This window comes from Symphalangus syndactylus, chromosome 3 (assembly GCF_028878055.3).
Source record: "Symphalangus syndactylus isolate Jambi chromosome 3, NHGRI_mSymSyn1-v2.1_pri, whole genome shotgun sequence".
NCBI classification, from domain to species: Eukaryota; Metazoa; Chordata; class Mammalia; order Primates; family Hylobatidae; genus Symphalangus; species Symphalangus syndactylus.
In genome coordinates, this window is record NC_072425.2 from 17,402,018 (window position 1) to 17,416,770 (window position 14,753).

Genomic DNA, 14,753 nt, shown 5'->3' on the forward strand with positions numbered 1-14,753 from the left:
GCGGATCGTCGCTGGCGCTAGGTACCTGGTTTTCTCTCCGCGGCTCGCTGCGCACGGTACCCCTGTCCCTCCTTGGCCTTCCACTCAGGGCAATCCCCAGCCACTCTCAGGGTGTTCTTGAGCCGTACTGAAAGTTTGGGAAGACTAAAGGAAATGAGAGGTCCCTCAGTCTGAACAGGACAGCGGTGGGTGGGTGGCCTGGGATCCTCAAAGTATGAAAACCTATCGGCCGGCAGGAACTGCTTCAGTCATTTCAGGGGCAGAAATGTTTGATCAGCACTTCTGCGGGAGGAGGTTCCTGAATCCTGTGTTCCTTAAGGGCTTCCTTGCTGCAGGCGGGGGATGTTTCAATGGGCTTTCCCTTGAGCCCGTTGGAAATTACTTCTCAAGCAATTTTCCGATGATCAACTCCTTTTTATAGGCAGTTTGTCGTTAAGGGGAGGGGACTGGGTTACCCAGGAAATAAGTGAGTATAGGGATTCTAAGGCCCCTTTTCATTTTGTCTTGTCTCTGTCCCTTTCAATCACAGCTGGTGGCATTTTTGCCAATGTAAGTTTCTTAATTTTGTGGGTCTTCCTATGAATCTTAATGGGATTCGCTCCATCGGACAAGCCACACTCACAAATGTCTTTGAGCTAGCCCTTCTCTACATTGGGCAGCTGTAGTTTGGGGCTTACAGTTTTCTAAGAAGTCTGAAGTGGGTCTCACTGGGCTAAAATCAAGGTTTCGACGGTGCTGCATTCCTTCTGGAGGTTCCAGAGGAGAATCTTTTCTTGCCTTTTCCAACTTCCAGAGGCTGCCTGCATCCTTGACTCGCAGCCCCTTCTTCCAACTTCAAAGTAGCAACCTCAGCCAGAGTCCGTCCATTGCTGCCCTCTGTATGGTTCTCTCTCCTCCGCAGCCCTCTTCCACTTTTAAGGACCCTCATGGTTAACACTGGGCTCACCCAGCTAATTGAGGAGAATCTTTAAGGCCAGCTGATTAGCAACCTTAATTCCATTTGCAATTTTATTCCCTTTTGTCATGTAACCTAACATATTCAGAGGTTCCGGGGATTAGGACATGGATATCTTTGGGGGGGTGGTATTCAGCTGACCACAGCGGGATTAGAAAACCAGACGGAAGTGAATGGATACCAGGAATCTAGGATCCAGCTGGCTGTGAGGCTGGCAGAGGTATCCCAGACCTGTCAACTCTCAGGAAAGCTGCATCCAGAGTGCTTTTTGGATCACTGGGGGATACCTGGCCTCACTCTAGACTCACTGCCTTGGTCGTTTCAGGATTGAATCCGTGATCAGGAAATGTTCCCAGTGTTGCTGATGTACTCCTTCCACACTTGAGAGTCCTGAATCCCGTCTCCTGAGGAGAGGAATTGGGCTCAAGTGGCTAGAGAGAAGTTTCTTGTCAGAGAAATCTCGTTACCTTGAGGAGAGGAAGCATAACTAGACTGGGATGGATAGGATACTTAGGGAAGAGGAAGTGTTTCATATCCCTGGACCAGGAGGCCAGAATGAGGCAAACTTGCCCCTCTGTCTGGCCTTCTGTGTTGAGGAGGCCTGAGGTGGCAGAAGGAAGATGGGAGAAGGGCCCCCAAGAAAGCTCTGGTCAGCCTCAGGCTGTCCCCACCCCACCCCGCTGATATAGCATATGTGGAGATAAGGGAGCACGCAGGAGCAAGTGTCACCCCTCCCCTCCCAACAGCAGCCAAAAGGGTCATGGCCCTGGCTGCTCTAACTTGGCCCTTGTGTGTCCTGAAGCACAGACACACTGCTTAGAAAGATCATCCTGGTCATGGTGGCTCATGCCTGTAATCGCAGCACTTTGGGAGGCCGAGGTGGGCAGATCATGAGGTCAGGAGTTCGAGACCAGCCTGACCAACATGGTGAAGCCCCGCGTCTATTAAAAATACAAAAATTAGCTGGGCGTGGTGGCACGCACCTGTAATCCCAGCTACTCAGGGAACTGGAGCAGGAGAATCGCTTGAACCCGGAGGCAGAGGTTGCAGTGAGCTGAGATCACACCACTGCATTCCAGCCTGGGCGACAAAGCAAGACTCCATCTCAAAAAAAAAAAAAAAAAAAGAGATTCTCCTTTGTCTTGCCTCTCAGCTGTCATAAGCAATCAGTGTCCTGTCCCCTTAATAATATGGTCGTTCTCAAAGTAGGATCCCCAGGCTAGCAGCAGCATCATCCCCCTTAAAAGTTGTTAGAAAACCAAATTCTGGGGTCCCACTCCACACCTATAAAACAAATTCTGGGGTCAGGGCTTAGCAGCCTCTGTTTTGACAGTCCTTCTAGTTGACATGCTATAAAGTTTGAGAATCACTGACTCAGAGGAAATAGCTTTGTGGCGAAAATGAGCCAAGGCTGGGCGCGGTGGCTCACGCCTGTAATTCCAGCACTTTGGGAGGCTGAGGCAGGTGCATCACCTGAGGTCAGGAGTTTGAGACCAGCCTGGCCAACATGGTGAAACCCCGTCTCGACTAAAAATACAAAAAATAACGGTGTGGTGGCACACACCTGTAATCCCAGCTACTCAGGAGGCTGAGGCGGAACAATCACTTGAACCCGGGACGCAGAGGTTGCAGTGAGCTGAGAGCTCACTGGGAGACAAAGTGAGACTCTGTCTCAAAAAAACAAAAAAGGAAAGAAAATAAACGAGCCATAGGAAAGGCCACAAGACAGCTACTTCCTTCCACAAGCACATGCTGGGGCTCCCTGCCTCTCCTTTTGCTCAGAGCCACACTGGCTCTTAATGGCTTCAGGAGGTCACACCAGCCTCCGTCCTGCCACACGACCTTTGCACTTGCGGGGCCGTGACCAGCAGCACTCAACAAGGCTGGCCGCTTCTCATGCATGATGTCTGAGCATACGTCTCAGGAGGGGCCGTCACGTAGTACCCTGTATAGTAACAGCCCTTGCTGCTCCCATGGTGACTTTTTATTTCCTTTTAGCATTTTCTACTTTTGAATAAGTTCACATAGATTGGTTTACTTTTTTTTTTCTTCTTAATTTAGACACAGTGTCCTGCTCTGTCACCCAGGCTGGAGTGCAGTGGCACGCCACTCATATAGCTCACCACAACCTTGGACTTCTGAGCTTAAGCAGTCCTCCCGCCTCAGCCTTCTGAGTAGCTGGGATTACAGGTCTGCACCACCACACCTGGCTAATTTTATTATTTATTTAGACAGAGTTTTGCTCTTGTTGCCCAGGCTGGAGCGCAATGGCATGATCTTGGCTCACCACAACCTCCGCCTCCTGGGTTCAAGCGATTCTCCTGCCTCAGCCTCCCGAGTAGCTGGGATTACAGGCATATGCCACCACGCCCAGCTAATTTTTTGTACTTTTAGTAGAGACAGAGTTTCTCCATGTTGGTCAGGCTGGTCTTGAACTCCCGACCTCAGGTGATCAGCCCGCCTTGGCCTCCCAAAATGCTGGGATTACAGGCATAAACTACTGTACCCGGCCTACACATATATATACACATATATATGTGTATATATAGATATGTATGTGTATATATATGTATGTGTGTGTGTGTGTGTGTGTGTGTGTGTGTATATATATATATACATATATATTTTTTTTTTTTTTTTTTTTTTTTTTTTGAGATGGAGTCTTGCTCTGATGCCCAGGCTGGAGTGCAGTGGTATGATCTCGGCTCACTGCAATCTCCGCCTCCCAGGTTCAAGCGATTTTCTTGTCTCAGCCTCCCGAGTAGCTGGGATTACAGACACGCACCACCATACCCGGCTAGTTTTTGTATTTTTAGTAGTGACGGGGTTTTACCATGTTGGCTAGGCTGGTCTTGAACTCCTCACTTCAGGTGATCTGCCCACCTTGGCCTCCCAAAGTACTGGGATTATAGGCATGAGCCAACACGCCAGGCCAGACCTGGCTAATTTTTTAAAAAAATACTCCCAAAGCAATGGGCTGACGGGTGTGAGCTGTTTACTTCTTTTGTTTGTTTCTTTACTTCTTATTGTCTGCCTCTCTTCAGAAGCTAATTCCCATTACAGCAGGTGCCGTATTCTTTGCCGCCACCATATCACCAATGTCTACAACTGCCTGACACACAGTAGGTAGTCAGATGCTGAAAGAGTGAATGAATGATGTTCCCTGAGGGCAGGCATGGGTTCTCCAAGTGCCTATTTCAATACTCCTCCCATGCCACCACCCCTAGGCCCAAGCTTGGCATTCCTTTTTTCCTGAGTGATCAGGAAGGCACAGCCACTGTCCTCGGCCTAGTGTGTGATGTCTGTAACTAAGAAAAAGGCTCCGTCCTTGCCTCAGCTGTGAGGGGTGGGGCCTCAGAGATAAGGAGGACCCTACCCTTGTGTCGCTGGCCCTTCTTTTCAGCATGTCAGACGAATTTGTAATTTCAACCCCAGCCTTTCCCTGCCTTAGCCATAGTTGCTAAGGCAACAATTGGGCCTCAATTTCCTGATGACCAGAGTCCACCAATGGCTGCCATCATCGTGTTATCTCCTGGTCAGCTATTCATGGCACCATCTCAGCAGTGCCCCAGTCTGGCCAATGCAGAGGAAGTCACCAAGGAGGCTGGGAGGAGGAGCCTCAAGTTTTGCACAAACTATACACGGCACCTGCTCTGTCACACCTCCTATGTGCTGTTCCCTTCCTTTGGGTGCCTCTCTTGTCTCCTGGCCTGCTCTTCTGTCATCAAGGCTGGGCTCGAAGCCTTCTCTGGGAAGCCCCTGCAGATGCTTCAGGCACAACGATCCCTTCTGTGCAAGCCCACAGAGCCTTTCCTGTCTCACTGCTCAGTGACTGACCTGCCCTAAGTCCTTTTCTCCTAGATTTGCTCCCCAAAGACCAAGGAGGGTCTTGGTCATTTCATCTGGTGTCAAGCAAGGTGTGCCTCGGTCTCCTGTGCATAGCAGGTGTTCCAACAGTGGGACCTCTGGCACATCGACAGAATCCTAACGACCCAGGGACTGAGACCCATCATCACGTGGGTGGTCAGGACAGCAGGACTGAGGCGGTGACTTAGCTACAGCAGAGGAAGCCAGACCAGACCCTACTGGGTGTCCCCCCAACACAGTGTCCCATGTGAGGTTGCAGCGCCCATGCCACCACCCCCGATGTCCTTGAGGGCGAGTTGGGTTCCCCTTCTGGAGGCCATTAGTGCTTGTCACAGCAGCGTGTTGGGAGATGGAGTCTGCAGGCCGTGATCTGTGCTCCCTCTGGGAGTGTGGTCTGGAAGGGACAGAGGAAAGAGGAGCAGGAGGAGCCAGAAAGCAAGCAGGCACGGTGGCTCACGCCTGGAATCCCAGCACTTTGGGAGGACGAGGCAGGCGGATCACCTGAGGTCAGGAGTTTGAGACCAGCCTGGCCAACATGGTGAAACCCGTCTCTACTAAAAATACAAAAAATTAGCTGGGCGTTGTGGTGCACGCCTGTAATCCCAGCTACTCGGTTGGCTGAGGCAGGAGAATCACTTGAACCATGGAGGCAGACATTGCAGTGAGCCGAGATCACGCCACTGCACTCCAGCCTGGGCGACAGAGTGATACTCTGTCTCAAAAACAATCAAACAAACAAAAGAAGCCAAGCAGAAGCAGGTTTCACCCCCTTCGGCTGATCCTGCCTTGTCCAGCAGGCTGAATGAGCTTTGGAGCCATAATCAATCACTCTCCACTCTGTTGGGGACCAGAGGCAGCGTCATCCTGCCCAGGCCACAAGGCAGCGGCAGAGAGCGTCACAAGTCAGCTGGTGCGATTCTGCCCACAGCCCCAGGCTCAGTAGGTGCCAACCCCAATGGCCACTACAGGGTTGCTGTCTTAGCCCTGGGATCCCGCATACGCCCACCAGGAGGTAGCTGAGTGTGTCTTGCTCTAGCTGATGCACTTCCACTCCTGGTCCCCAGGGGGTGTCAGGGACAAGTCTCTGGTTTGCAGAAGCCAAGTTACTCTGGGGCAGGAGCTGGGATGGTGTAAGGGGGTAGTGGGCGTCCGTGGGCTGTGCAGATTTCGGCCCTGGGCTGGGTAAAGCAAGCTTATGCTGCACCTGTCCCCTGGGGCTATTCTGTCCAGTGCTCCTCTCCATAATCCTTTCCTGATGGCGCCAGGCTGGGCTTCTGTGTCCCCTACAGGATGGTCAATGGGGGCTGGCTATGGGTCCGCGAAACATTCTGTGCTCTGATGGGAAGGCTTAAAGGGAAATTAAGGGACCTCTGAAGAGTATGCATCCCATTATTGGCACCAGTAAGTGGGTACTGGTAGCAACAGCAGGTGGTGCGGGTGGGAGTTGCCAAGAGGGAGAGGTAGGAAATAGAATATAAGGAGAAAAATGATTGAAGATCTCAAATGTCCCTTTATGAACCCCCCCGGGGCCTCCCACCCGCCTAGCACAGCTCCCCACCTTCACCACGCCCCCTGCCCCACCTGTACTCGCACCAGTAACAACAGCGGCCATTGCCTGAGCACTTACTCTGTCCCATCACCAGGTTCAGGTGCTTTACATAATTCTTGCCTTTCATCCTCACAACTCCATGAGGGAGGTAGTGCCATGATGCCCATTTTACAGATGAAGAAACAGAGGCTGAGAGGGGTCAGGTGAGTTGTCCACATCACGTAGGCAGGGAGTGGAACAACCAGAATTGGAAGTAAGCACACTGACTCTTAGCCTCCGTGCAGACTCCAGCAGACAGCAAAGGAGAGAGGCTGAGGAAGAGTTCGAAGCCACATTGACATGTTCCTTGCCCACATGTTTACCATCTCTCTTGTAGCCTGGGGGCTGACACATCCTCCTGCCTTCCCACTTTTTTCTTTTGCAAGCCCTGGTTTGCAGAGACTGGAGAACAGCCAAGCCAGAGCTGGGAGCAGTCTCTGGCCTGAAGCCCCAGTTGGAGAAGTCATCCAGAACAAAGACCAGTCTTCTGCGAGGTGGATGAGAGTGGGTGTCCCGAGCAGAGGCTGTAGTTTAGGGAGGTTAGGCTGCTTGCCCAAGCCCCGCGTGGCCTGAGATATCAAGCAAAACAGCTGTCTCAGTCATTAGACACCTAATGTGTGCATGAACCTGTCTCGGGTCCTCTTCCTTGGTCCATGGTGTGGACTCCCCAATAACTGATTTGGAGATGAGGGAATAGGTCCCTTTCAGACACAGCCCATGTGTAACCTTCTGGGGTGTAATAGCTTTGACAATGTACACCCCTTGGCCAGCAGTGACACCTCTAATGCTCTAATGTTCCCTCCTATGGAAGTTTCTGTTCAGTTAGGTACAGGTCTCTCTCTTTTTTTTTTGAGACAGAGTCTTGCTCTGTCGCCAGGCTGGAGTGCAATGGTGCGATCTTGGCTCACTGCAGCCTCCACCTCCCTGGTTCAAGTGATTCTCCTACCTCAGCCTCCTGAGTAGCTGGGACTACAGCCACGCACCACCACTCCCAGCTAATTGTTTGTTTTTGTAGAGACGGGGTTTCACCATGTTGGCCAGGATGGTCTCAATCTCTTGACTTTGTGATCTGTCTGCCTTGGCCTCCCAAAGTGCTGGGATTACAGGCGTGAGCCACCGCGCCCGGCTGGCACAGGTCTATCTCTAGTTCTACCATCTCTATCTCCAACTCCATCATCTCCCTTTTCCCCACCATCACCATCACCTCTGTCTCCATCTCCGTCACTCATCTCCATCATCTCTCTTCTGTGCCACTGCTCTCCCCTCTCTCTTTGATGCTGCTATTGTCTCTCTCATCTTCCTCTAAATTTATATCTATATAATAGCAAAATTAGCAATAAACAGAAAACTGGAAACAATGTAAATGTGGAGCAATTGGAGTTAAGTTCTGATGTATTTAATATGGGGTTGACTTCAGTTCTGATATATTTATATGATGAAATAATCCTACATTCAACATATTTGAGTACCTGTCTTTGCCAGGCACCACGACTCCAAAGGCAAACAAATACTAAGTAATTATTAAAATGATGCAGAAAGTTTAGTTCAAGATGGTGAATTAAACTTACACATTTACCTCCTTTTCTCCCTTGCCAAATCCCACTGAAATGACATTGGAGATGTATAGAAATGAACACATCCATAACAGAGCATAGAATAGGTAGAGAGGTTGGGGAGGGGGAAGACTTATAACAGCTACTGCAGTTAAGCTGCCTAGTTCTTTATTCCTAAATATGGACAACCGAAGCTCACCAGATATTTGAGATAAACCAGCAGCATAAAAGAGATGGCCCAACATAAACAAGCAGATCACCTGATCCCAGAGGAAGTCAGAGAACAGAAGACAACTTTGAAAAAGCGTGTAAGTAGCTGTATTCCTCATAGTGAATGCCGGGTTTGGTGTGGTGGAGGATGTGAGGAGCTGGAACTCTCCTACACTGCTGGTGGGAATGCAAAATGGTGCAGCCACTTTGGAAAACAGTTTGGCAGCTTCTTAAACATATGACATGACCCAGCGAGTCCACTCCACACAAAGACTTGTATGCCAATGTTTATAGTGGCTTTATTCATATAGCCCCAAGTTGGAAATAGCTGCACCACCATGCTGTTATATGGGCTGAAAAAGGTTTCCTCACTACACCAGGGTCCACCATCATTAATGCTTTAATAAAAACTCTTCTCAAGGCTGCTTTACTTCCAAAGGAAGCTGGAGTCATTCACTGCAAAGGCCATCAAAAAGCCTCACACTCCATTGCTCAAGGCAACAATTATGCTGATAAGACAGAAAAAGAAGCAGCCACTATTCTTACTTCTGTCCCTCATGGCCAGTTTTTCTCCTCATCAGTCACGCCTACTTACTCTCCCACTGAAGTTTCCACCTATCAATCCCTCCCCACTGAAGGCAAATGGTTCTTAGACCAAGGAAATACTTCCTTTCACCCTCACAGGCTCATTCCATTCTGTTGTCCTTTCATAACCTCTTCCATGTAGGTTACAAGCCACTAGCCTGCCTCGTAGAACCTCTCATTTCCTTTAAGACATTTGCCCTGCATTTCACTCCATCCTTGGCTACCTTCCCCCTGTAAGCCAGAGCAGGTGTGAGGAGGGGAGACGGTAGAAGGATTATAGGGTTGGGGAACAGAGGCTGAGGAAGAATTGGGACGTGGCTCAGCCTGGCGAGGAGCAGCTTGGGGAGGAGGGAAGAGGTCAGATGGGTCCGTAGAAAAGGAGGATTCAAAGGACTTAGAGCTTGGGGTGGAGACTGAAGGAATAGACAGGAGAGAAAGAAGAAAGATTTAGGACGAGTCACATTGGGAGCAGAGACTAGGGAGGGACAAATGTGTAAAAGAATGCCTGGACATCAGGCACCTCAGACTATGCCCATTTTATGACAAAAATTATCTAGATCTTGTAGGATGGAGAAATTGAAAGCACCGTTTTCTGGCTATTTAGAACCATTATCGAGTTTGTACTGGGGCCAAGTGGTGTTGCAGAAGAAAATAAGACACTTAGGTTTTAGGTCAGGTGAAAGTTGAAGAGGTTTTACGTTTTTGAGAACAGAGGCTAAGGGAGAAGAAGGGGGAATGGAGGGTGGAAGGTTGCCCATAGTGAAGGAGGCAAGCCCAGAGAAAAGAGAGGGTAGAGACACAGAGGTGGGGGCGGGTACTTGCCACCCAGGGGGGTGGTACTTGCTACCCAGGGGAGGTGGTACTTGCCACCAAGGTGAAGGATCAAGGCAGGCCTCCCGATGGTGATCAGACACCTCTAGAATGTGGGTGAATAATCAGGCAGGCATCCCTGCAGTGATTAAACACCAAGGGAAGACTGTCTTCCCAAGTCCGTGACCGGCGCCGGCGTTTTTGGTTCACAGATACAACGTGTCTCGGGCCGGGCGCAGTGGCTCACGCCTGTAATCCCAGCACTTTGGGAGGCTGAGGCAGGTGGATCACGAAGTCAGGAGATCGAGACCATCCTGGCTAACACGGTGAAACCCCGTCTCTACTAAAAATACAAAAAAAAATTAGCTGGACGTGGTGGCGGGCACCTGTAGTCCCAGCTACTGGGGAGGCTGAGGCAGGAGAATGGCATGAACCCGGGAGGTGGAGCTTACAGTGAGCCAAGATCGTGCCACTGCACTCCAGCCTGGGCAACAGAGCAAAACTCTGTCTCAAAAAAAAAAAAAAAAAAAAAAAAGTCTCCTCTGTCTCTACTGGAAAAGGAAAGGAACTGAAATTAAGCGAAGGGAGAGACTGAAGGGTGGCGCCGAAATTGAAAGAAAGAGGTTGGGGGATAATGAGAGGTTGGAGAAGAGTAAAAAGTGGCCGCTTACCCGATTTAAAATTGGTGAGGTGTTTCTTGGGCTGGTCTGAGGACCCGAGCTTGTGGGTGGATTTTTCTTATGGAGCAAAGAGCAGGAGGACAGGGGATTGATCTCCCAAGGGAGGTCCCCCGATCCGAGTCACAGCACCAAATGTCATGCGTGTCTGTGTAAAGAGACCACCAACAGGCTTTGTGTGAGCAATAAAGCTTTTTAATCACCTGGGTGCAGGCGGGCTGAGTCCGTAAAAGGAGTCAGCAAAGAGAGATAGGGGTGGAGCACTTTTATGGGATTTGGGTGGGTAGTGGAAAATTATAGTCAAAGGGGGTCATTCTCTTACGGGCAAGGGCGGGGGTCACAAGGTGCTCAGTGAAGGAGCTTCTGAGCCAGGAGAAAGAATTTCACAAGGTAATGTCATCAGTTAAGGCAGGAACTGGCCATTTTTCACTTCTTTTGTGATTCTTCAGGCTATCTGGATGTATACATGCAGGCTTGGGCTCAGAGGCCTGTCAGTTACATGACTGTATACATTTGTCATAAGTCATTAGATTTTATACTTACAATTATTGAATTTTACTTAAGTAAATAATGCCTCAATCAAAGCTGTTTTTTTTTTTTTGAGACAGTCATGCTCTGTCGCCCAGGCTGGAGTACGGTGGTGTGATCTCAGCTCACTGCAACCTCCTCCTTCCAGGTTCAAGCAATTCTCCTGCCTCAGCCTCCTGAATAGCTGGAATTAGAGGCGTATACCACCATGCCTGGCTAATTTTTGTATTTTTAGTAGAGACAAGGATTTGCGATGTTGGCCAGGCTGGTCTCAAACTCCTGACCTCAAATGATCCGCCCACCTTGGCCTCCCAAAGTGTTGGGGTTTCAGGTGTGAGTCACTGTGCCCAGCCTAAAGCTGATATTTAAAAAGTGAAAATATGTATCCTTAGAGAAAGTCAAACAGGCAAGCCATTAAAAAGAAGAGCACAGGATGCTACGAAAAAGGCACAGGTTTAGAAGATACCAAGGAAACCAGGAAAATTTAAAAAAAAATAATAAATAAAATAAAAAGGCACAGGGAACAAGACAGTATTAGAAATTACTGCCAAAACAGAGTGGCGATTTTCATGTCAGACAGGGTCAGACCTCAGAACAAGGGGCAGTACCAGGGATAAAGAGGGCCATTTCCTAAAGATAAAGGATGGAGCAATCAGGAGAACGGTACAATCCTAAATGCACAGGTGCCTAAGAACAGAGCTCCCAAATGCCAGACAAAGGCCAACGAACTACAGAGCTGGACAATACACATGCAGAGGTGAGATTCCAACACCCTCTCTCAGTAATCGACAGAATCAGTGGACAGAAAACCTGGATTTAGAAGACGTGATAGTTAATTTCATGTGTCAACCTGACAGGTTAAATATTATTCTGTAAAGGTGTTTTTGGATGAAATTAACATTTGAATCAGTAGACTGAGTGAAGCGGATTGCCCACCTCAATGTAGGTGGGCCTCAGCCAATCCCTTGAAGGCCTGAGTAGAACGAAAGTAAGGGGAAACGCTTCCTGACTGTCTTGAGTGGGGATGAGAGTCTTTTCCTGCCTTCAGACTTGAACTGCAATATTGGTTCTTCCTGTATCTCCAGCCTGCTGGCCTTTGGATTGAAACTGCACCATCAGCTCTCCTGGGCCTCCAGCTGCTAACTCACCCTGCAGATCTTGTGACCTCAGCCTCCGTAGTCATGTGAACTGATTTTTTTTCTTTCTTTCTTTTTTTTTTTTTTTTTTTGAGACAGAGTCTCTGTTGCCCAGGCTGGAGTGCAGTGGTGCGATCTCGGCTCACTGCAGCCTCTGCCTCCCAGGTTCAAGCGATTCTCCTGCCTCAGCCTCCCAAGTGGCTGGGATTACAAGAGTATGCCACCATGCCCAGCTAATTTTTTTGTATTTTTAGTAGAGACAGGGTTTCATCATGTTGGCCATGCTGGTCTTGAACTCCTGACCTCAAGTGGTCTGCCTGCTTTGGCCTCCCAAAGTGCTGGGATTACAGGCGTGAGCCACTGCGTGCTTGGCCATCATGTGAACTGATTTCTTATTTCTCTCTCTATATATATCTCTCTCTGCATACACATACACCTCCCCCCCCCACACACACACCATTAGTTTAATCTCTGGAGAACCCTGATTAATACAGAAGACCTGAAGCAGACTATTAAACAACTTGACCTAAGTGACATTTATAGAACACTCTGCCCAGCAAACAGCACAGTCCATATTCTTTTCAATTGCACATGGAACATTCACCAAGATAGGTCTCAATACATTTAAAAGGATCAAAATTATGTTAAACATGATTAACAAAACAGAACATTTTGTAGAAGAGCTAGAGGATTAAGTAAAAAAAATTGCTAGAATACAAAGACACTGAAAGAGTATATAAGTGAAAAATTGAGGGAGGATACTGTGCCAGGAAGCACAGTGTCTGCTAGAAATTTCAGAGGAAACAGAAAGTCAGGGGCTGGGATGTGAGAATGATGAAGTAAAAGAAGAACAAGTTCCCAGAAGAAAGTATTGAGATTCAAAATCTCATGGCATCAGAGGCATTTGAACCAGAGCAACTTCATCTTGAGTAGGGGCGGGGTAAAATGAGGCTGAGACCTACTGGGCTGCATCGCCAATGCCAATGGTGAAGGCATTCTAAGTCATAGGATGAGATGGGAGGTCACCACAAGATGCAGGTCATAAAGACCTTGCTGATAAAACAGGTTGCGGTAAAGAAGGCGGCCCCAAACCCACGAAAACCGAGATGGCAACCAGAGTGATCTCGGTCGTCCTCACTGCTACACTCCCACCAGCGCCGTGACAGTTGACAGATGCCATGGCAAAGTCAGGAAGTTGCTTTATATGGTCTAAAAAAGGGTGGCATGAATAATCTGCCTCTTGTTTAGCATATAATCAAGAAATAACCATAAAAATGGGCAACCAGCAGCACTTGGGGCTGCTCTATGGAGTAGCTTTTCTTTATTCCTTTACTTTTGCTAATAAACTTGCTTTCACTTTACTGTGTGGACTCGCCCTGTCTCTACAAAAAAGAAAGAAAAAGTGACAGTAAAATAAAGGCTTTTTAGGCATGCAGAAACTCACTCCTTCTGTACCTGTCCTGAAAAAATGACTGATATCAGACATGGTAGCCCTGTGAAGGTGTAGCCCTGCAAATTGAAATGGAATCCAAGAGGCCGGGCGCGGTGGCTTATGCCTGTAATCCCAGCACTTTGGGAGGCTGAGGTGGGCGGATCACTTGAGGTCAAGAGTTCAAGACCAGCCCGGCCAACATGGTGAAACCCCGTCTCTACTAAAAATACAAAAAGTTAGCCTGGCATGGTGGTGGGTGCCTGTAATCCCAGCTACTTGGGAGGCTGGGGCAGGAGAATCACTTGAACCCAGGAGGCGGAGGTTGCAGTGAGCCAAGATCGAGCCACTGCACTCCAGCCTGGGGAAAAAGAGCGAAACCCCGTCTCAAAAAAAAAAAAAAAGAAAAAAAGAAATGGAATCCAAGGAGCAAGGTGTGGAACCCAAGAAGCAGGGAAATTAACCCAGGAATCAATGAAAAGAAAACAGCTTTGCAGCAGGTCCCCCAAAACAAAAGGTCAGAAGGAGAAAAAAATGGATTCCATGCAACAGCTAGCATATTACAAAGGGGAAAGACCTCAGTCACGTGGTGAAGAAAATGATGCGTTTCTTAAGAAGGAAGAAACAAAAAAACAAACTCCAGGAGAAAAAGAAATCTAATATTATCATGTCCTAAATAAGGTACAAACTCAAATCTGGCATTATTTTAATTAACTGATGTAGTATAAGAGAAAATCCATTTTATATTGCTGCTTAGAATATTCCTTTTTGAGTAACACAGGCTGACTGACATAGGATTATGTCTTTAAGTCCATTTCATTAGGTTTACAGTAATGATGTTTATATAACCATAATGTTGTGAATACTTCCTCCCCGCATTCATAAGCTCCGGGTTTTATATATTACTAACCTAAAGCCATGTATCAGTGGCTTTGCTTGAGCAAAGGATCATTTGGACTCAGAAAGCTTATTTTCAAGGCAGCTTTAAAAAAGTCGAGTGGCAGGGCAGCACTGTTCACATTTTGATGTGCACCTCCCCATCACCCCCACCCACCTCCCCATCACCTCCCCCCACCTCCCCCCACTTCACCATGATCTCCCCCCACCTCCCCATCACCTCCCACCTCCCTATCACCTCCCCCACTTCCCCATCACCTCCCCCACCTCCCCATCACCTCCCCCCACCTCCCCCCACCTCCCCATCACCTCCCCCCACCTCCCCCCACTTCACCATGATCTCCCCCCACCTCCCCATCACCTCCCACCTCCCTATCACCTCCCCCACTTCCCCATCACCTCCCCCACCTCCCCATCACCTTCCCCCACCTCCCCATCACCTCCCCATCACCTCCCCCCACCTCCCCCCACTTCACCATGATCTCCCCCCACCTCCCCATCACCTCCCACCTCCCTAT

At 48.8% G+C, this 14,753-nt stretch overlaps 2 protein-coding genes and 1 long non-coding RNA gene across 3 annotated transcripts in view; 1 reads left to right on the forward strand and 2 right to left on the reverse strand.

The window, feature by feature from the left end:
- ZNF79 (zinc finger protein 79) overlaps window positions 1–10,375 on the reverse strand; it is a 30,891-nt gene extending 20,516 nt beyond the window's left edge. The window contains exon 1 of the mRNA XM_055271018.2: window positions 10,240–10,375. The gene's annotated coding sequence lies outside the window, so the exon portion shown is untranslated. The remainder of the gene's footprint in view (window positions 1–10,239) is intronic.
- LOC134736151 (uncharacterized) overlaps window positions 17–14,753 on the forward strand; it is a 17,772-nt gene continuing 3,035 nt past the window's right edge. The window contains exon 1 of the long non-coding RNA XR_010119946.1: window positions 17–8,271. This is a non-coding gene — a long non-coding RNA (uncharacterized lncRNA). The remainder of the gene's footprint in view (window positions 8,272–14,753) is intronic.
- Window positions 10,080–14,753, reverse strand: part of SLC2A8 (solute carrier family 2 member 8) — an 18,793-nt gene continuing 14,119 nt past the window's right edge. The window contains exon 11 of the transcript XR_010119941.1: window positions 10,080–10,393. The gene's annotated coding sequence lies outside the window, so the exon portion shown is untranslated. The remainder of the gene's footprint in view (window positions 10,394–14,753) is intronic.